This window comes from Elaeis guineensis, unplaced genomic scaffold, assembly GCF_000442705.2.
Source record: "Elaeis guineensis isolate ETL-2024a unplaced genomic scaffold, EG11 Super_Scaffold_1000045, whole genome shotgun sequence".
Classification (NCBI taxonomy): Eukaryota; Viridiplantae; Streptophyta; class Magnoliopsida; order Arecales; family Arecaceae; genus Elaeis; species Elaeis guineensis.
In genome coordinates, this window is record NW_027332425.1 from 6,504,411 (window position 1) to 6,526,244 (window position 21,834).

Below are 21,834 nucleotides of genomic sequence, written 5' to 3' on the forward strand. Positions count from 1 at the left end.
GTAGAGTGGAATGGCATCCAATGTCATAATCTCAAATTCTATGATGAACTTCTTGAAGCAGAAGCCTTCCTTTGCAGCATCTGAAGCAGCGACATACTTAATCTCTGTGGTTAAATCCGTTATAATGGGTTGCTTGGAACTGTTTCAGCTGACTGCACCACCATTACAAATGAACACATATCCTGATGTAGAGTTTTTATCATCAGAATCATATGTAAAGTCTGAGTCCGTATATCCCTCGACTCACAACTCAAAATCTCCTCCGAAGATCAAGAACAAATCCTTAGTCTTTTTTAAGTACTTAAGGATGTTCTTCATAGCTATCCAGTGCTCCTCATCTAGACTCGACTGATATCTGCTTGTGACACTCATAGTAAGGGCAATATTAGGTTGAGTACATAGCATGGCATACATAAGGCTCCCTATGGCTGAGGCATAAGAAATCTTACTCATGTGCTGTATTTTCTCAGATGTGGTCAGGCACATCATCTTGAAAAGATTAATACCATGCCTAAGAGGTAAAAGTATTCTTTTGAAAATTTTCATACTGAATCTCTTCAGTACTTTCTCTATATACAGCTTTTGTGATAGGCCTAGCATCTATTTAAGTCTATCTTTATAGACCTTTATTTCAAGAATATAGGATGCTTTTTCTAGATTTTTTATGGAGAATTCTTTAGACAACCATCTTTTGACTGTGGTCAGCATGAGAATATCACTTCCAATGAGAAGAATATCATCCACGTACAATATGAAGAATGTTATTATGCTCCCATTGATCCTTTTATATACATATGGTTCTTCTTCATTTTTAATGAAATCAAACAATTTGATCGCTTCATCAAAATGATAGTTCCAACTCTGAGAAGCTTGCTTTAATCCGTATATGGATTTTTATAGCTTACAGACTCTGTGATCACCATCATCAGATGTGAAATCCATAGGCTGCTCTATATAGATATCTTCCTCAAGATATCCATTTAGGAAGGTAGTTTTCACATCCATATGTTAGATTTCATAATCATAGTAAGCTGCAACAGCAAGCAAAGTATGGATAGATTTCAGCATGACTACAAGCGAGAAGATTTTTTGATAGTCAATGCCCTCACGTTGACTATAACCTTTAGCCACAAGCCTAGTTTTATAGATCTCTACCTTACCATCGGTATCTACCTTCTTTTATAGATTCATTTACACCTAATGGGTACAATACCCTCAGGTGGATCCACTAAGGTCTACACTTGGTTCAAGTGCATAAGTCAATTTCTGACTTCATAGTATCTAACCATTTCTCGAAATCGATGTCAGACATCGTCTTGTTAAAGGTATTAGGATCATCACTATAACCTCTATCTCTCATAAAGAATATTTTTTTACTTCCTCCGTAAGCACATCCATGTACTTTTCAGGAGATCAAAAGATCCTGCTAGATTTACGAGGTGGTTGAGGAACATCTACTACTAACTCATCGACAACAGGTTCCTGAGGATCTATAGCTCTTGGCTCTTTAGAGACTTTTTCTTCGAGCTCAACTAACATTCTACTGCCACCATCCTAGATAAACTATTTTTCTAGAAATATGGCATTTTGACTTACAATCACATTGTGGTCTTGTGAAAAGTAGAAGTAGTATCCTATGGATTCTTTTGGATGCCCTATAAAACAAGCTATTACAGATCTATCCTCTAACTTATCTGCCATATGTCTCTTGACATAGGTCGGATATCCCCAAGTCTTAAGATAATCTAGACTCGGCTTCTTACCGAACCATATCTCATATGGCATGGAAGGAACGGACTTCGATGGAACCCTATTCAACAAGTGAATTGCAGTTAATAAGGCATATCCCCAAAAATATAAGGGTAGATCAGTGAAGCTCATCATAGACCTGACCATATCCAATAAGGTCCTATTTCTTCTTTCGGATACTCCATTGAGCTGAGGTGTTTCAAAAGGTGTCTATTGAGAGACTATGCCATTGTCCTTAAGATATCTCAAAAATTTTCAACTAAGATATTCACCTCCTCGATTAGATCGAAGAATCTTAATGGGTTTATTAGTTTATTTTTTTACCTCATGTCTGAATTTTTTGAACCTTTCAAAGGCTTCAGACTTATGTTTCATCATATACATATATCAGTACCTAGACAGACATCAATAAAGATAATGAAGTAGGTATAACCACCCCTGGCCTGCACATTAAATGGCCCACACACATCGGTGTGTATTAGGGTAAGTAACTTAGTGGCCCTTTCCCCATGTCCTACAAAGGGTAACTTGATCATTTTCTTTCGAAGGTAAAATTTACAAGCTGGATACGACTCTGGATTAAGAGAGCCAAGGATCCCATCTTTCTCCAGTTTATTTATCCTGTCCTCTCCAATATGGCTTAGTCTATGGTGCCACAAGTACTTCTGGTTAATTTCATCTTTGGATCTCTTTTGACCTATGGCACTCACTATTTGCTTGTTTAAGTTCACATTCGCATCAACATATAAGTGATAAAGACTGTCAATTACAAGACCTCGTACAATCAATTTATTTTATAAATAAATGAAATAAAAGTCTTTATTAAAACTAATTTTAAAATCTTTCTGTGCTAGCACAGACATGAAAATCAAATTCTGACTAGCTACAGGAACATAATAACAGTCTTTTAAATCTAATTTAACATCAGAGATAATCAAAGAGGGTAAGTGCCTACAGTCTCTGCAGCAATTTTTTTTCCATTGCTGATCTGAAAGATCATGTCACCTTTCCTCAACCTCCTACTTTCTATTAGACCCTGCATTGAGGTACATATATGAGCACTCGAGCCAAAGTCTAATACCCAACTAGAAGTAGAAGAAATCATAAGGTTAGATTCAATTACAAGCATACCTTCAGAAGATTTATCACTCTTTTTGGTCTTTAGGCTCTCTAGGTATTTTGAATAGTTTCTCCTCCAGTGGCCTTTAGCATGACAGTGAAATATTTTTCCTTTGCTTCGGCCTTCTTAGGAACTTTCTTCTTTGGCCTGCTTTCCTTTTTCTGCTTCTTAATGGATTTTGCCTTCTTCTTCCTAGTAGACTTTCTCCTGGAAGAAGTCTGCCCCACAGCGAGAACAGTGCCCCTTAATTCTTCAAGATTCTCTTCGTAATGACCAACATGTTGACCAGTTCGGGTATAGTGCAATCGAGCTTGTTCATATGAAAATTTATAATAAATTGACTATATAAACTTGTAAGGGATTGAAAGATCAAATCCATCTGTAATTCTTTTTGTATTTCTAGCCTGAGCTTCTCAAGCTCTTCAATATCCTTGATCACTGTCATACAGTGCTCATGAATAGGCTGCCCTTCATGCATCTTCAGATTGAAGAATTTTTTAGACACCTTGAAGCACGCTGTACGGCTCTACTCACTATACAACTTTTACAGGTGAGTGATCATAACCCTGGCAGTAGGCATATGCTCATACTGACTTTGCAATTCATTTGACATAGATGCCAGCACATAACACTTTACCTGATTGTCTTCATCCATCTACTTTTAAAAGCAACTCTTTGCTCAGCAATAGGATGGTTTGGTAACACTATGGGTTTCTAGTCAAGTACACGATCTAGTTTTTCAAAAATGAAGACAATCTTAAGGTTTCTAAGTCAGTCTTATAATTATTTGTACTAGTCAAATGATTGGTTTCAAAGATGCAGATTAGAGGATTTGAGATTGACATTGTTTAACTATGAGAGTAGAGATTCAAGTTAGACTTTTGTACTTAATTATTATATTTGCTTCTAGCGACTTTAGAATGCAAACAATGACTCCCACTAGTTTATCAGATCCCTCCACTCTCTGGGAAGAAAATAAAAATCTTAATGCGACAAAAGATTCCTAGTGGGTGCTGCGGTCCCACCGATGCCATGCACCTCACCTAATAATTATTGATAATATGTACACCGATGCAGAGGTAACTCTTTACCCAGATGCTTCTCTAAGTATATTGCAGCGACTTGGTCTCTAAGTCATGTGGGCTCACCTAACAATTATTGCCTACACTTCTTAGTTAAGTCCGACTCATCGTTCACAAGCAGGTGCATGGCCGTCAATGGATCCCTCACCTAACAGTTATTGGATCCAACCCCATCCTTACCCTGGAGCAACTCTTTGCTAATAGAGTGATTGCATGTTTCCAATGTAACGAAACTACTGTGACCAGTCGAGAATAATCAACACTGATAGCACATCCGCACATTTACAATGATGGAAGACCTATGGACTTAATATTTGTGAAGAGGTTTAGGTTTAAGTCTCATCTAATCAGTCATCATATGACCGATCTAATTAGTATGGGCTAAACCAAACCGCTAAGCAACCCAATTTAAAACCCAATCTTTCAAATTGGCCAGATAAGTTGAGATCGGTGGGGGTCTCCCTATTGCTTTTCTTAGACACCAATAAATTGGTCAGATAAGCGAATGAAACTAATTAAATAATCATGTCTCAATTATTTACTTTAGACACCAATAGGTCAATTGGTCCAAACAGGTTAACTCAAGCGAATCAGACTCAAAACCAACGAGCCAAATTAAGTTCTTAGGTTAATCGATTCTATATATAGAACTCAAACAATTTGAACAACAATAATTGCATGATCATTTAACTTAATTGATCTGAGCCTAATCAATACATGACTCGATTCGATCAATTACTTAATTTAATTAGACTCATATGACTTAAATCAAAAACTTTAGAAGAAATCCTATTACATGACCTAATTTATGATTTTTTCATAACCAAAATTCTCATGCACAAACACAAATTTTAGATTCTAAAATCAAATTCTAGATCTAAATTTCTTACATGAAAGTAAGTTTTAAATCATAAAAATAATTTTTAGATTTAACATACAAACATATATCATATACATGTATGTAAAATTCACATCTAAATAAAATTCAGATCTACTACATAATATCATATATCTTATATACTAATCATGGATCATATCAAAAGTAATATTATAATTTAAATATGCAATCATATATCTCACATATGAATTATAAATCAAGTCATATAAAATTTTAGGTTCATGCATGCATTTACATATCATGTGAACATGAACTAGAAACAATTCTAGATCAAAATTCAGATCTATGCATGCTTTGACATATCAACTATATATTCTAAAATTAAATCTAAAATAAAATATTAGATTCAAAGATTCATCTATACATCTCATGTATCAAAAAAAAATCAGATCTTAAAATCTTTTTCAAAACATGTATGATAATTTCAGTAACATGAAACCCATGCTCTAATACCACAATTGGAATTCGAGATTTGGGATATGCATATGTGTTTCAAAATTTTTTTTCTAAACACCATAGTGGAATATAAGATTAAAATATTTTTAATCTAAATTATGCATGCATAAAAATATAAAATCATAAGGATCTAGTTTATGTGCTGAAATTGACATATGCTGAAATTCAGATTGTGATCAAATCGCATATCTGTTTTATAATTTCTTTCTTCAAATTTGGATATGAAAGAGAAGAGATTTTCTTCCAGCCACATAAGTATTCGATCTTTATAGATATCCACTCGAGATCAGCTTGGAACAGTCCTCTTCAAATTAAATTTTTTTCTCTAAGAAAATTCAGCCTGTTGAATCTGAACGAAGCCTGGATCGCGATCAACACTTGATCTCTTTTCTTGATCTTCTTCTTCTTCTTTTCTTGCCTTTCTCCCTTGCTTTGTACTGCTACCAAACTCTGGAAATCAGCAATGGAGGGATGCCCAACAGCTTGGGCTTGAGGAAGAAGTGGGACATCCCAACTAGGTGGGATGCCAAGGGAGAAGAGAAAGGGAGAGGAAGAGAGGGGGTGGGCACCTCCTATGGGGCATGTGGGCTACTGATTTGATGCTCTAGAGATCTTAGGGGAGGTCTCTTTAAATAGGCATGAGGATTGAATCCTATTCAATCTTATAATATAACTCCTACTTACATTAGGTTTTCTAATAACTTAAGTTATTTAACTTATATTAGGAATCCTATTAGGTGCCAACTCTTGGAGCCTTCGCATCTAATTAAACACACCCTCTTTTGCACCCAAGGGATGCCTCATATCAGATTAAAAGACCTTCTAATCATAGGACACACCCAACTTGATCTAATAAAGGTGACACCCCATAATACCTATCAAGAAAATTAATAAAGGACTTGCACCCTTAATTCATATGATCCAAGACCTTAGACACTCAATAATTGAAGTCAAATGAATCTTTTTCATATAGGTTATTAGCAGATAATATAGTTTAAATTATCTTATCAAATAAGAAATCCAAACAGAAAGAGGAATTGGGTCCAACCATGTGCTAGCAAGGTTACCTTGAACTCAATCGAGTTTCTCTAAATCCAATTGATACTTCATAAGCTCAATTGCTAATTTCAGACCTAATCATTTTGTTGTATGACCCCATAGGTTCAATTCTATCTGATAGTGAGTTATACAATAATTTCTATCAAAGTATTATTAAAACTCTTTTCAATGGATCAGAACAATTTCACTCAAACTCATCAAAGATTGTCGATCCAAAACAATCTTAGTGAGCTCTCACAATCTACCAGTGATATTTAGCAGTATATTATGACAACCCAATAGAACTGAAATGAATCTCTAGGTATAGTTAATGTATGATTCAGTCCCTCTATCATGAGTTTCGACTTGATGGCAGGTTATGGATAAATCATCAAACCTCAACATCAGTCATATGATAGATTCGATTAGCTCAAGTCCAAATATGGTTCTTATAAAAATTTTTTTTCATCAATCATACTACTATGGCCATAAATTCTTGGACTTAGCCTTTCAAATCTCATAGGACTACTCCTCTCTATCAAGATTGATAGATCCCATCTTGATGTGCACCTTACTCCTATAGTGGACCAACTATCGCCAACATCTACTACAAAGACTCATTGAGATATATATTTATGTGTCAATCAAACTCCAGTAATCTCACTATGAGTAGTAGTACAATCTCAGGTCAAAAGATCATTCACACAACTACAGCATCGAGGCAATTACTGATGATTGAATGAAAATCCAAGTGATCTCTCGTATGGTCACGCTCAGTACTAGTTATTCTCTGACAACTATCCACACTCATCATCCAGTGTCTCTGCACTATAGATCAGAGACTCATCCATCTCGAAGAAAGTGATCTGTGTGTCAGTCTATCGGATCTATCACCATCTTCATGATGATCTTATGATTGAAAGTATTTAGGAATTAAATATATGTCTCTAATTCTCAACACTTTGAAAATATGTATCGAAAACTAATTTCATAGATAATTCAAGAAGACATCACACTTAAATGAAAAATAAATTTACCCTTTTATTGATCAAATCAATATATTAAGTATAAAATTATGTCATAAAGTTATTACAATGTGTCAGTCATATTGGCTTCTAGGATATACATCTAACACTAATTACATGGACTAGTTGAAGAATTTAAAAATTATACTCACTCATGAGAAACTTCTTATATTCTTGATGTCTCTGAACCATAAGAAGTTGGGGATGATGCCACTGAAGTAGAGGTATCCATATATAGGATGTGGAGGAATGACAGTTTGACTTGTCAAGTATATAATACTTATTGGGTTCTGATGATGCAGTAAAATATAAATTTTAAAAATTTTTATATGTATTCAACAATTGAAAAAAATGTTTAACATTTAAACTAGACTGTCAGAACACAAAACCTTAGGAACCCCTTGAGGATTACAATCAAACCACAAAAGCATGTATAACAAGACAAAATCAGAAGTCATATACCAACATGAAGACGAGCATCTAGTAATCTTGAGATCTCCACAAGACTCCAAAGTAGAATCCCTCCAATGGTGATCCACACGGGACTGATCAGGGCCCTTCCCAATTTGAAGTAGTACTGTAGCCTTCTTCACAAGTTCGCTACCGATCGTCCTTCGCAAGGATGGATTGCACCACCACTTGTATGCCTTCAAGACCTCCACTAGAACTACTCTAAAAATCTTTCTTCAAATGATCTCACCACACAAATATCAGACTATATGTTCAACACATGAACAATTTGATTTTTGGACAAGCATCATATGCATTCCATTTTCTTCTTCTCTTCCCTTTTATTTTTCTCTCCTTTTCTCTTGTCTTCTTTTAGACTTTTTCTCATCATTTTCTTCTTATTTCCACACCTACTCTCAACCAAAATTGGCACATGGAACCAGGTGTAGTGCCCCCTATTTATAGGAAAGAAGGGGCGACACCATGGGACGCCAACTCTTGGCATCCTTTAATTCTTACAAACCATAAATTAATTTTTAGCATAGAATCCCAAGAGCAAGGCATGGAGTAGGAAGTATTTTATCTATAGAAGGACTCTTCCTCTACTAAAAATAAATAAAATGCCATCATATGGCATGTGGGATAAGGGAACGCATGACAAACAATGAGTCCATGACATTAAGAACTCTTCCATATCATCCAACGCATATATGTGGCATCCCATTTAATTTTGATGTTTGAACTTCTTGCCAGAGAAAGACTCTTCCTTCTCTTCTACACCCATAATTCCAAGAGCCATCACATGACACGAGAAAATAAAAAAATGCATCAAATTTGGTAAGAAATTTAAGAGAAACAAAGGAGAAGGACTCCTCTACTTAAATGCCCAAAATATATGTGACACCATTTATTTTATGTATGTGGTTTTGGCATGGAGGAGGTTGATTACTTATGAAAATCTTTATAAAAATTAGAAAAGCCACCTATTAAATTATAGGTTCAAACCCAATCACATTAGGTCAGGATAACAAGTTAAGGGTTAGCATAAACACCTTTGCACTGAACCCAATTGAGAACTTGGGTTAATTCATGTGCTAGCAATTTAATTAATACATTAAATTTATAATAAATCTAAATAGATTGGATCAAGATCAAATTTTTATTGTGTGTGATCCATTGTATTTCAAATCTAGCCAGTAGTGGATCCAGACTCATGACATAACCCAAATCCAATTAGATTAGGTCAGCTCAAGAGTCTCAATCAATTAGACTCTTCTTAATTGATTTTTGAATTAGACTCTTTTCATTCTGATGAGTCCACAAGTCAAGATTGATGTCTAGCAACATGTCATGACTACTCAAAAGATTTAAAATTTGATGAAAATACCAAAATTATCCTTCTGTGGTAAGTTATCTTGCACTTCAATTCTTTGATCACACAACATCCTAGACAGGCCATGGGCATAGAATCATTTCAAGCTCAAATATCTATCCATATGTATCTTGATCTGATGATGATGACTCGATTGATAAATCAGTAAATTTTTTTTTTACTGTTCATCCCTGCTCTGGCTAGAGACTCTCAGAGTCATCATCCTATGAGATTACATAGATGTTCTCTTCTTCTATAAAAAGTGATTGATTCCTTATTAACCACTCCATTAGATAGTCTTCTTGCAGATTAATTCAGTGAACTCATTTTCTAATAAGCACCTACATTCTTGTATTAGTGTCACCACATAAGTGATTGTGAAATCAACCATCCTCTCCATTGAACATACATAGGATGTACCAAATTTATCGGCATCATTGATCTCCGACTCGATGATCCAATAACTTGAAATATTTTAGATTAGAGCTATCAAGATTTTAGGTCTCACTGGCATGATCTCATCATGATCCTAAAATTATTGTCCTAATCTATGGAGTTTATCATAATCATAAAAATATGATGCAGTAAAAGATAAAACATAATACCTCATAAATAAAAATAATTAATGCCATGCAAATGAGCAGAAAAAAATCTCAAAAAAGTCTCTTCCCATTACCCATGCGATTGGCTTATAGGGCACTGTTCTTTTAGTCTCCCACTTGCACTAAAGCCAAATCACCCTTGTACTTGATGTCCATGCAATAAAGGTGGTGAACACACTGCTGCTGTGTTAAGGCTTAGTGAACTGATCCATTATGCTGTTATTTATATGAACTCATTTCATGATCAAATCATGAATGAGGTGCAAGTGCCTAGGATGTGCATGAGTTTTTAGTGAGACCACACCCAACTTAGTGATGAACCCTTTCATCAGACAACTTTTCTTAGTGATCTTTACTAACAGCATTTAACTAAGTCAAACACAGTTTGCTGTTTGAAACTCTTCCAATTCACTGTTTTCTAGTACTTTCAAGTACTTTGAGAATGCTTTTCACAGTTTTCAAAAATTCTATCATTGATCTGTCTGAAATCAATGATTATGCATAAGGTATAAATCACATCAGGCTTGATACATTGAATATATGGGTAAGTAAATACTTTTACCCCCATTCATGTTGAGCTCCTTCAACATAAAATCCATGTACCTTGACTGGGAGAAGCCTAGCATCTACTTACATCTATCCTTATAGATGCCAAGTATGTTGGATGCTACACCCAAGTCTATTCCATGAAAACCTTTGTGATAAGTATGTCATTGACGAGAGTAATATCGGGACCACTTTCCAATACACTATATGTCTTTCACATACATAAGAAATTTGTGGGTCTCCTGCTATTAGATGTGTGCCCTAGATGCTAGATCGGCTGACACATTCCTATACAGACTAAGGCAAATTTATAATTTTGATTATAAATGAATAAAAGGGTTATTCTTCTATCACATTGTGTACATTGTGTCTGTGATACATTCTTTGAGTTAGTGGGAATGTAAATTCATATTTTCAAGAGTTGAAAATTTAAGGCATGAATTTACATAACTAACTCATAAACTGCTCCTGATCATAGGATCATCACGAGGATGGTGATTGATCCAGAAGGTTGGTGTATGATCGCTTCTTAGGGTAGATGAGTCTTGAGTCTATGGTGTGGAGACATCAGAGTGAGAGTACAGGTATTCGTTGAGAACAAGAGTACTGAGCGTGACCACCTCGAGCAGTCATAAGGAAGTCTACCTTCTCATCGATGACTAGCTCGATGCTGCAGTTGAGTGTCTAGTTCTTTGACCTGAGGTGCATTGATGGTTCACCTTGAGTGTGTTATAGTTTGACTACACCATAACTCGATCTCCTAGCCATTCGAACCCTGAGGTGTATATTGGCTGTAGCATATCCATTGTAGAAACCAGATCACACCAAGATGGGATCTATCAACCTCGATAGATGAGAGGAGTAGTCCTATGATGATCGAAAGATCGAGTCCTTAAGCCCATGACCATGGCAGAGTGAAATAATGGAAAAGAGTTTTCCATTGGGTTTCACATCGGAGTCGGATCGATCGATTGATTCACATGACTGATGTTGGGTTTGACGAGTTCACCTTAACCCTAATTCAGTCGGGACTCATGATAGAGGAACTCAATCACATAGGTAGCTGCACCAAGAGGTTCATCTTCAGTTCTGATGGGTTGCCACCATACACTGCTAGGTGTCACTGGTGGATTTTGGGAGCAATTAGAATGATTTTGATGATCGATCATTCTAATTGTCTGAATCAGAAGAGTTCTGATCCATCGAAAGGAGTTTCGATGATGTCGATGATGAGATCATGACATATCTCATTACCATACAGAATTAAACCTAAGTAGGTCACACAAACAAGGGTTAGGGTCTGGATGTCATCAATTGGGCTACCCAATTGATTTGGATAAGATCCAATTAGGTTCAAGCAAATCGTGCTAGCACTCGATTGAGCCTAACTTTCTCCTCGTGTAATCTTTTCTGTCTCTACTGAGCCAAATATGATTTGGCTCATCCAGAGAACCTTGGAAAGATTTCTCTCAGTCTAATTGAAGCTTGTTCAGCTCAAAAAAGACTTATCTTAATTCATGAGACAAATTTAAGACAACGCCTACTAATTTCTAGCACCTGCCAATTTTATTTTAGGATATCTGTCAAAAGTGGACATATGGGTCTTAAACTGAAGAGGATTCATTGAAAAATTTTTGTAGAGTATCCACATGTCCAATCCACTTCAAATTAGGCACCATAATTAGATTATGGTGTGAGCTCAATTGGATTTAAGTGGGCACCCCAAATGGATAAGAACCAAAGAGTCCTGATAAACTTGGACTCTTTGGCGCCACCTTATTTGTGCTTATCCAATGTTGGCGCCAACATAGGAGAGAGCATGGAGATTCTTATCTAATGTGATCAGATGACATCACTCCACCAATCAAAATTTTTCCAAAATTTATTAGAATTTTTTGATTGGTCGAATGATGTGGCACTGCGCAGCATACAGGATCTATATAAACCCTGCTGCACCTGGGGTTAAGAGATAGAACTTGTTTTTATGAAAAAACCCATTAGCTTCCACCCCCTCCCCTCTTCTCTATATCCTCCCTACTCTCCTTTTCTCCTCTTCATGTCCAAGAAGTTGGATATTCATCTGGCAAAGGTACAAGGCGTGGTGATGCCTGGAACAGAAGGCTGCAGGACATCTTCGATAGGCTACTGCTCCAACTTCAGGAGTTCTGAAGTACTTCCAAATCAGATATTGATCTGATTTTTGGAGTGTAGAATTATGAGGAGAAGATGTTCCAAATCCTACTTAGTGGATACTAGTAGAGGCCAGGCACTTATGTTGCTACATCAGAAGCTCAGGCAGTGCTGCGATCATCTACAAGGTAATTAGATTACCTTTGAGGTATGTCTATATTTCTCATACTTTTAGATTTAATTTTAGATTTTAAATATCAGATAATAAAATTAGATTTAATAGACATTAGATCTGAAATAGTATAGGATAAAAAATTTTAATTTATTCCACCCCAGATTTGATGAAATCTGGAAGATCCTACACAGGAAGAAGATGGTTTTTTCCTTCAAGTGGTATCAGAGCCAGGTTGGTGGCTCTATTTTAGATCTATTTTAGATCTAATTTTAATTTTAATTTATCTGATATTAAATGATTTCAGATGTCACATTAGATATGATAGGATCTGAAATTAAAATATTTAAAATTAAATCTAAGAAGATCTAACATGCGTGAAATGCATAACTAGACTAGGATTAATTGAATCCATGAATAGTCTTAAGTTTTATATTTTAATAAGATTAAAATATAAATTAAATATAATTTATTTTTTTTTAATATTATAATTATTATAATCAGATCAAAAAATAAAAAATAAAATTTTAATTATTTCATAAAATTGATCTATTGCATGCCTAGACTAGTTGTAGAATTGTTCTAGTAACTTGTCTAGAATAATTTTTATTTTGAATAGTTTAATTTAAATTCTATTTTTTAGATATTACATATGATGTATCAGATCTGAAAGCATGTTAATTAGATTAATTTTTGATACATGAGATGTATGTGAAGCATGTATTAGTTAGATCTTAAATTATATATGTGATATGTTAATTTAGATCTAACTAGTTTTGTAGTTAAATTTATATTTTTGATTAAGGTGTTCTTCATGGCCGTCCGATCATAAGAACAAAGTAAGATTTTAAGACCCTCTCTTCCTATTCAATGGGGTGTTCATATGATGTGTAGGAGTGCCGCACATTTATCCTTAATCAGAAATCAAAACTTATTTTTCTGCAAAATCCTAGATCCTGAAACCTTAGGATTTGTTTTACATGCTTTGTTTATGAACCCAAACTTAATTAATGTATTGAGCTTATGAAATTAAGTTAGGTCTAAAATTGAGAATTTCAGATCTAAGACGTTTTCATAAGATTGGGTTCGGGCTTGGGTAGCTCAATTAGGTCTAGCGGTTGATCAAACCGAATCATGAGTTGGTTAGGTGGGATCATAAAAGCTAATAATTAACCAGCCTAATAGGATTAAGTCTGGGTCAAGGTCGAATCACATTTAGATGTGACTCGATCAAGTTAAGACCTAATTTGGCTCAGTGGTTAGAGCTTGGATTGTAAAATAACTCAATTAGTTCTGGTTCGATAATTTGGTGTCTAAGGTAAGTTGGGCAGATGTGACTGACTGATTTTTAATTAGGAGCTACTCGACTCGAATGCATTCTTGTCAAGTTAATGGCATATCCCTCCCACCGATCTCACTTACCTGGCCATATGTGTCGACCCAGTTCTGATTTGAGGTGGCTAACAATTCGAGCTGATCCATGCCACTAGGTTAGTCATAATTGTTATGACTATGTCAAGTCAAGTTTAAAGAGACCTAAATTAAATCTCTCTAAGAAAATATTAAGTCTAGATCTTCCACCATTGTGGATGTGTGGGCCCTTCCCGGGGTTGATTATTCTTGACTGGTTATAGTGGCTCAGTTGCACCGAAAAGATGCAACCATGTCCATTAGGCATTAGATGCTACGGATTAGAGGATGGGTTGGGCTCAATATTCCAGATACGGTGAGGGACGCAATCAGAAATCTAGTTCGTGCAAATGGTGGGTTTGGCTTAACTAAGGATTGGAGCAATATCTCGGATACGGTGAGCTTCATGAATTAGAGACCAAGTTTTGGATGCACCATGATTAGAGAATCATTGGACAAGAGTTGTCCACTCATCGGTTGACCCATCACCAATAACTTTTAGGTGAGGTGATGAGCCAGTCGGTGAGACTGCACCACCCACTAGAAATCACTAATCACGGAGATTTTCACATCTCTACTAAGAGAGTGTAGGAATCTAAGAAAATAGTGGGAGCCTAATTTGTTTAAAAATAAAAATCCTAAATAAATTGATTGAGTCTGATTACAAAATCTAACTAGAAATTTTTGACTCTTTACAGGAAACATGTCTGCCTCAAACCTCCTGACCAAAATTCTAGACACTCATAGACTGACTGGACCAAATTTTAAGGACTGGTTGAGGAACTACAGAATTATTCTGGGTTCCAAAAAATTGACTCATGTCTTGGACCAGGACCCACCTGCCATGCCAGCACATCCGACTGCTGAACAGAGAACGTCTCTGGAAAAGTGGATGGATGATGATAACAAAGCCAGGTACTACATGTTGGGTGCAATGTCTGATGATTTGCAGTGCCAACATGAAAATATTTTGACTACCCGCCAAATGTTGGCTGACCTACAAGAGTTGTTTGGTGAACAGAGTCGTGCGGCCAAGTATCAAGTCTGTCAAAGACTTTTTAAGGCCAAGATGCATGATGGTCAGTCAGTCCAAGATCATTGTTTGACAATGATCAAGGATCTTGAGGAGCTTGAGAAGCTCGATATCATCTTAGAAAAAGATTTTCAGATTGATGTGATCCTTCAATCTTTGTTCGATGCATATGGTCAGTTCATCATGAACTTCCATATGCATAAGATACAATGTACCTTGGCCGAGTTAATGAATATGCTGGTTATGGTTGAGCTTTCAATAAAAGGTTCAAAAGGCTCAGTTCTTATTGTGGAGCAGACTTCTTCCAAGAGAAAGTCTTTTGGAAAGAAAAAGAAGTCCGTGAAGAAGCAGAAGGTGGATGGCAAGAACAAGAAGACAGGACCAAAGAAGAAAGCTTCTGAAAAAGAAAAGTGTTTCCACTGTCAGTCAGAAGGCCATTGAAAGTGAAACGGTCCTCAGTACCTGGCCACCCTGAAGAACAAGAAGGATGGTCCTTTTGGAGGTATGCTCATTATCGAATCTAATCTTACGATTTCTTCTGCATCCAGTTGGGTGCTTGACTCTGGTTCTAGTGCTCATTTGTGCACTTCTATGCAAGATCTTGAGGAGTGCAGGAGGCTGAGGGATGGGAAGATGATCCTACGTGTCGAGAATGGAGCAAGAGTTGCTGCTGTGGCCGTAGGAACCTACCCTCTACGATTATCGTTAGGATTAGATTTAGTTTTAAGAGACTGTTATTATGTGCCTGCAGTAAGCAGGAATTTGATTTCTATTTCATGTTTAGCACAAGAAGGCTATGTGATTAGTTTTCATAAGGACCATTGTAACATATTTTATAAAAATAATAAAGTTGCAAATGGTTTTGTTATTAATGGTCTCTATCAATTACATGTTGATGTATCTATTTTTAATATTGAGGAAAATATGAATGTCATAGGAATTAAAAGGCCTAGAGATAGTCTAAATGATAAGTATTTGTGGCACTTAAGGCTAGGTCATATAGCAGAAGACAGGGTTAACAAATTAGAGAAATCTAGGCTACTGAGTCTGTTGACTTTCGAGTCATATCCAGTTTGTTAATCATACTTTCAAGGCAAAATGACCAAGCTCCCTTTTGTGGGACATGGAGAAAGAGCCACAGACCTACTTGCTCTAGTACATACGGATGTGTGATTTGATGTGCCGGCTAGAGGCAACTTTGTCTACTTCATTATCTTTACTGATGATATGTCTAGGTACGGGTATGTGTTTCTAATGAAACACAAGTCTGAAGCCTTTGAAAGGTTCAAAGAATTCAGACATGAGGTAGAAAAACAAACAAAAAAGGCCATTAAGGTTCTTCGATCAGATTGAGGAGGTGAATACCTTAGTCAGAAATTTCTAGACTATCTTAAGGACAATGGTATGTCTCTCAATGGACTCCACCTGGAATGCATCAACTCAATGGGGTTTCAGAATGGAGAAACCAGACCTATTAGATATGGTCCATTCCATGATGAGCTTCACAGACCTCCCAGAATTTTTTTGAGAACATTATCTCATGACAGCAATTTATGTATTGAATAGGATTCCCTCTAAAACTATTCCTACCACACCGTATGAGATATGGCATGGTAAGAAGCCAAGTCTGAATCATCTCAGAATTTGAGATTATCCGGCTCATGTAAAGAGATAGCAGACGGACAAGTTAGAGTTCAGGTCTTTTAGAGCTCGATTCATAGGATATCCTAAAAAGTCATTAGGATATTATTTTTATATTTTGGAAGACCACAATGTGATTGTGAGTCGAAATACTATTTTTCTTGAAAAACAGTTTATTCAAGATGGTGGCATCGAAAGAATAATTAAGCTCAAGGAGAATGTCTCCCAAAAGCAACGAGCTAAAGAACCTGAGGAACCTAATCAATCAGAACCAGTCCTAACACAACCTCTTCCATCTCGTAGATCGACTAGGGTTTTCAGTCCTCCTGAAAGGTATTTAGATACCATACAAGAGGATGTAGAGGAAATATTCCTAATGGGAAATGGGGTTCATGGTGATGATCCCAAGACCTATGATGAGGTGATATCAGATATCGACTCTGAGAAATGGTTAGAGGCAATGAGATCAGAAATTGACTCGATGCATTCAAATCAAGTCTAGACCTTGGTAGATCCACCTGAAGGTATTGTACCTATTGGGTGTAAATGGATCTTCAAGAGAAAGATAGGTGCAGATGGGAATGTGGAGATATTCAAGGCTAGGCTCGTAGCAAAAGGTTATAGTTAGCGCGAAGGTATTGACTATCAGGATACCTTCTTGCCCGTAGCCATGCTAAAATCCATCTGCACATTGCTTGCTGTTGCAGCCTATTTCGATTATGAAATATGACAGATGGATGCGAAAACGACATTCTTAAATGGATATCTTGAGGAAGATATCTATATGGAACAGCCGCTTGGTTTTACATCCAGTGATGATAATCACAAGGTCTGCAAACTGCAAAGGTCCATTTATGGACTTAAGCAAGTATCTCGGAGTTGGAATACTCATTTCAATGATGTGATCAAAATATTTGGTTTCATCAAGAACGAGGAGGAACCATGTGTGTTCAAAAAGGTCAGTGGGAGTGCAGTTGTCTTCCTCGTATTGTACATGGATGACATCCTCCTAATTGGGAATGATATTTTCATGTTGACCTCAGTCAAAGTATGGTTGTCTAAGAAGTTCTTTATGAAAGATCTAGGAGAGGCATCCTTTATACTGGGTATTAAGGTCTATAGAGATAGACCAAATAGGATGCTGGGACTTTCACAGAAGATGTACATAGAGGAGGTGCTAAAAAGGTTTAGCATGGATAACTCCAAAAGAGGTTTATTGCCTTTTAGACATGTCATTCATCTCCCCAAGAAGATGTGCCCTAGCACACCTGAGGAGATTGAACACATGAGCAAGATCCCTTATGCTTCGGCAATAGGGAGCCTCATGTATGCCATGCTATGTACATGACCTGATATAGCCTATGCTGTGAGTATCACAAGCAGATATCAGTCGAATCCAGGCAAAGAGCACTGGACTTCTGTGAAATGTATCCTTAAGTACTTGAGAAGGACTAAGGATATGTTTCTAGTCTTTGGGAATGGAGAACTCTAGATTCAGAAATTTATAGACTCAGACTTTATGTCTGATATAGATGATCGAATGTCAACATCTGGAAGTCTGTTCATTTGCAATGATGGTGCAGTTAGCTGGAAGAGTTTCAAAAAAATGATAATTGCAGATTCCACCATGGAGGCAGAGTATATTGCTGCATTAGAAGGTGCAAAGGAGGCATTCTGGTACAAGAAATTTGCCGCAGAGCTTGGAGTGATGTCATCAGATGCCATCCCTCTTTACTGCGACAATAATGGTGCCATAGCCCTAGCTAAGGAGTCAAGGTCTCACCAGAAGTCCAAGCACATCGAGCGGCGATTCCATCTAATCCATGATTACCTCGAAAAAGGTTATGTCGAGGTCAAGAGAGTTGACTCCACAGACAATGTGACAGACCTGCTGACTAAGCCATTGGGCCAACAGAAGATCGAAGCCCAGCTTAAGAAGATGGGACTTAGATATGTAGCCAATTGGCATTAGGTCAAGTGGGAGTTTGTTAGATGTGTGTCCTAGATACCAGATCGGCTGACACATTCCTGTACAGAACTAAGGGCAAATTTATAATTTTGACTATAAATGAATAAAAGGGTTATTCTTTTATCACATTGTGTACATTGTGTCTGTGATACATCCTTTGAGTTAGTGAAAATGTAAATTCATATTTTCAAGAGTTGAAAATTTAAGGCATGAATTTACATAACTAACTCATAACTGCTCCTGACCATAGGATCATTACGAGGATGGTGATTGATCCGGAAGGTTGGTGTACGATCGCTTCCTTAGAATAGATGAGTCTTGAGTCTACGGTGTGGAGACACCAGAGCGAGAGTATAGATATTCATTGAGAATGAGAGTACTGAGCGTGACCACCTCGAGCAATCATAAGGATGTCTACCTTCTCGTCGATGACTAGCTCGATGCTGCAGTTGTGTGTCTAGTTCTTTGACCTGAGGTGCATCGACGGTTCACCTTAAGTGTGTTATTGTTTGACTACACCATAACTCGATCTCCTAGCCATTCGGAATCCTGAGGTGTATGTTGGTTGTAGCATATCCATTATAGGAACCAGATCGTACCAAGATGGGATCTATCAACCTCGGTAGATGAGAGGAGTAGTCCTATGATGATCGAAAGATCGAGTCCTTAAGTCCATGGCCATGGCAGAGTGAAATTGTTGCCCAGCTATGCAACCCAAGAGGGGGGGGGGTGAATTGGGTTTCTAAAAATTTTAAGCCCAACTGATTACTTATGAAGAACAAAACAAAGACTTTAAATCAATATTAATTACCTAAAGCAGTATTGCAAGGATATAATAAGAAATAAGATAAAGCAATAAAGCACACCACAAATATAAGGATTTATAGTGGTTCGGTGCTAACCTTGCACCTACATCCACTCCCCAAGATCCTACTTGGGAATTTCAATCCACTATCCTTTGTATTCAACCCGAATACAAAACGTCGGAAACTCCGACACTAGCTATCCCAAGCTAGAACACTTGTTTCCCGGGTATAAGTAAACCCAAAACACTCCGATTTCAGGTTCGGATCAACCTTTCCTTGTTTTGGAAATCCTCCAAAAACAAGAACAAAAACTCACAAAGAGTTAGAAAATTTTGAGCACAGATTAATACAATAACAGCTCCTTAAATGAGCGAATATAACAATAAAAGCTTTACTCAAATGAAGAACCCCTTTTTCAGATTTTCTCAAAGTGGATGAACGCTTGAATGCTTGAGAAGAGGTTGATTGTTGATTGAAGATCTCTTGAAAGCTTTGAACAATCTCTAGATCAAGGTTGAAACAATAGGCGTGAAGAATTCTCTCCTTGAAAGATCTTGCTTTTCTCTTTCACAATCTCTCTGGTATATTGTGGATCCTCTCTCTTTTTCTTTTTGGATTTTTCGTTGATCTCAGGCTTTTTCGTGCAAATTTCGGATCCTTTCTTCTATTCTTCTCTTCTTCTTGTTTTCACGTTTGATCCGCTATTTAATCTGCAATTTCTTTCACCATTTAAAGCATTTTATGACATTAGAAGCAAGAGAAAACAATTTAGGTAGATAAAGAGCCGTTAGAGGATTTTTAGGAAGCATAAATGGCAATTAAAACGGGCAAAAAAATAGCCGTTGCTGACATTTCCCGTCGCAGGGGTCGACTCATGAGTCGACTCATGCTTCAGGGGTCGACTCATGAGTCGACCTCTGTTGCAAAAACCAGAGAATGCGTTTCTGGAAATTCTTGGCTCAAATTAGCAGGGGTCGACTCATGAGTCGACTCATGCCTTGTGGGTCGACTCATGAGTCGACTCACAGGTCGTGCCAAGCCAGAAAACTAGCATGCCAAGGAGAATTTTTGCGTGCCAATCAGCTCACAGTGCCATGAGTTGACTCATGAGTCGACTCATGCACTTCAAACCTTCATAACTTCAAAAATATAAGTCCAAACACAATGAAATTTTCACCAGTAGATTTCAAATCATTTGTTCTACCAAATGGTACTATCAATTCAGGATTTTAGTGAAATTATGATTTTGCCCTTGAAGACCATAAGGACTTTTTCATTTTAAAATTATTTGTATCCCTTCAATCTGCTTTGTAATCATCAAAATCAATCTAGGAGCAACAATCTCCTCCTTTTTGATGATGACAAAATATTTGAACAAAAATATTTATGTTAATGCATTAATTTCAAAAGAATCCATTATAGGTGTATATGCTTGAAAAGAGTATGATTCTTTTGGCATGTAATATAAATGCAAAAATAGTTTGTCCATTTTCTTAAAGATTTGAAAAGGGTATTGGATCATTTTGAGTTTAAGATATATCAGAGCAAGAGAAGATAAATAAATTTTGCAATGTATCAGAGTAAGAAAAATAATTTTTACAATGATATCAGAAAAGATTTTACAATGTATCAGAGCAAAAAATTTTATAATATATCAGAGAAAATTTCACACTGTATTAGAGCAAATGTCAGAGAAAATTTTACACTGTATCAGAGCAAATGTTATAATATATCAGAGAAACTTTCTCACTGTATCAGATCAAATGTTATAATTTATCAGAGAAACCTTCACACTGTATCAGAGCAAATTTTATCATGTATCAGAGCAAGTTAAAAGAAATTTTAGGGTGTATCAGAGTAAAACAAATTTCTTAAGATGTATCAAGGTGAATAAAATTTCAAAAGATGTATCAGAGCAAGTTTGAATTTTGAAATATATCAGAGCAAAAAAAATACTTATTTGCATTGTACTTATGATTTTGCTTTTGATGGATGGCTTTAAGTTCTGTCTGATACCAAATTTCTCAAGATTTTGTTTAATCTTTCAATCCTTGTTTTTGTTTAATTTCTCCAATATTTATTTTAATCTTCCAATCTTTATTTTGTTTAATTTCTCCAATATTTGTTTTAATCTTCCAATCTTTGTTTTTGTTTAATTTCTCCAATATTTGTTTTAATCTTCCAATCTTTGTTTTTGTTTAATTTCTCCAATATTTGTTTTAATCTTCCAATCTTTGTTTTTGTTTAATTTCTCCAATATTTGTTTTAATCTTCCAATCTTTGTTTTTGTTTAATTTCTCCCCCTTTTTCTCATAATTTAGGGTTTTGCTTTTTG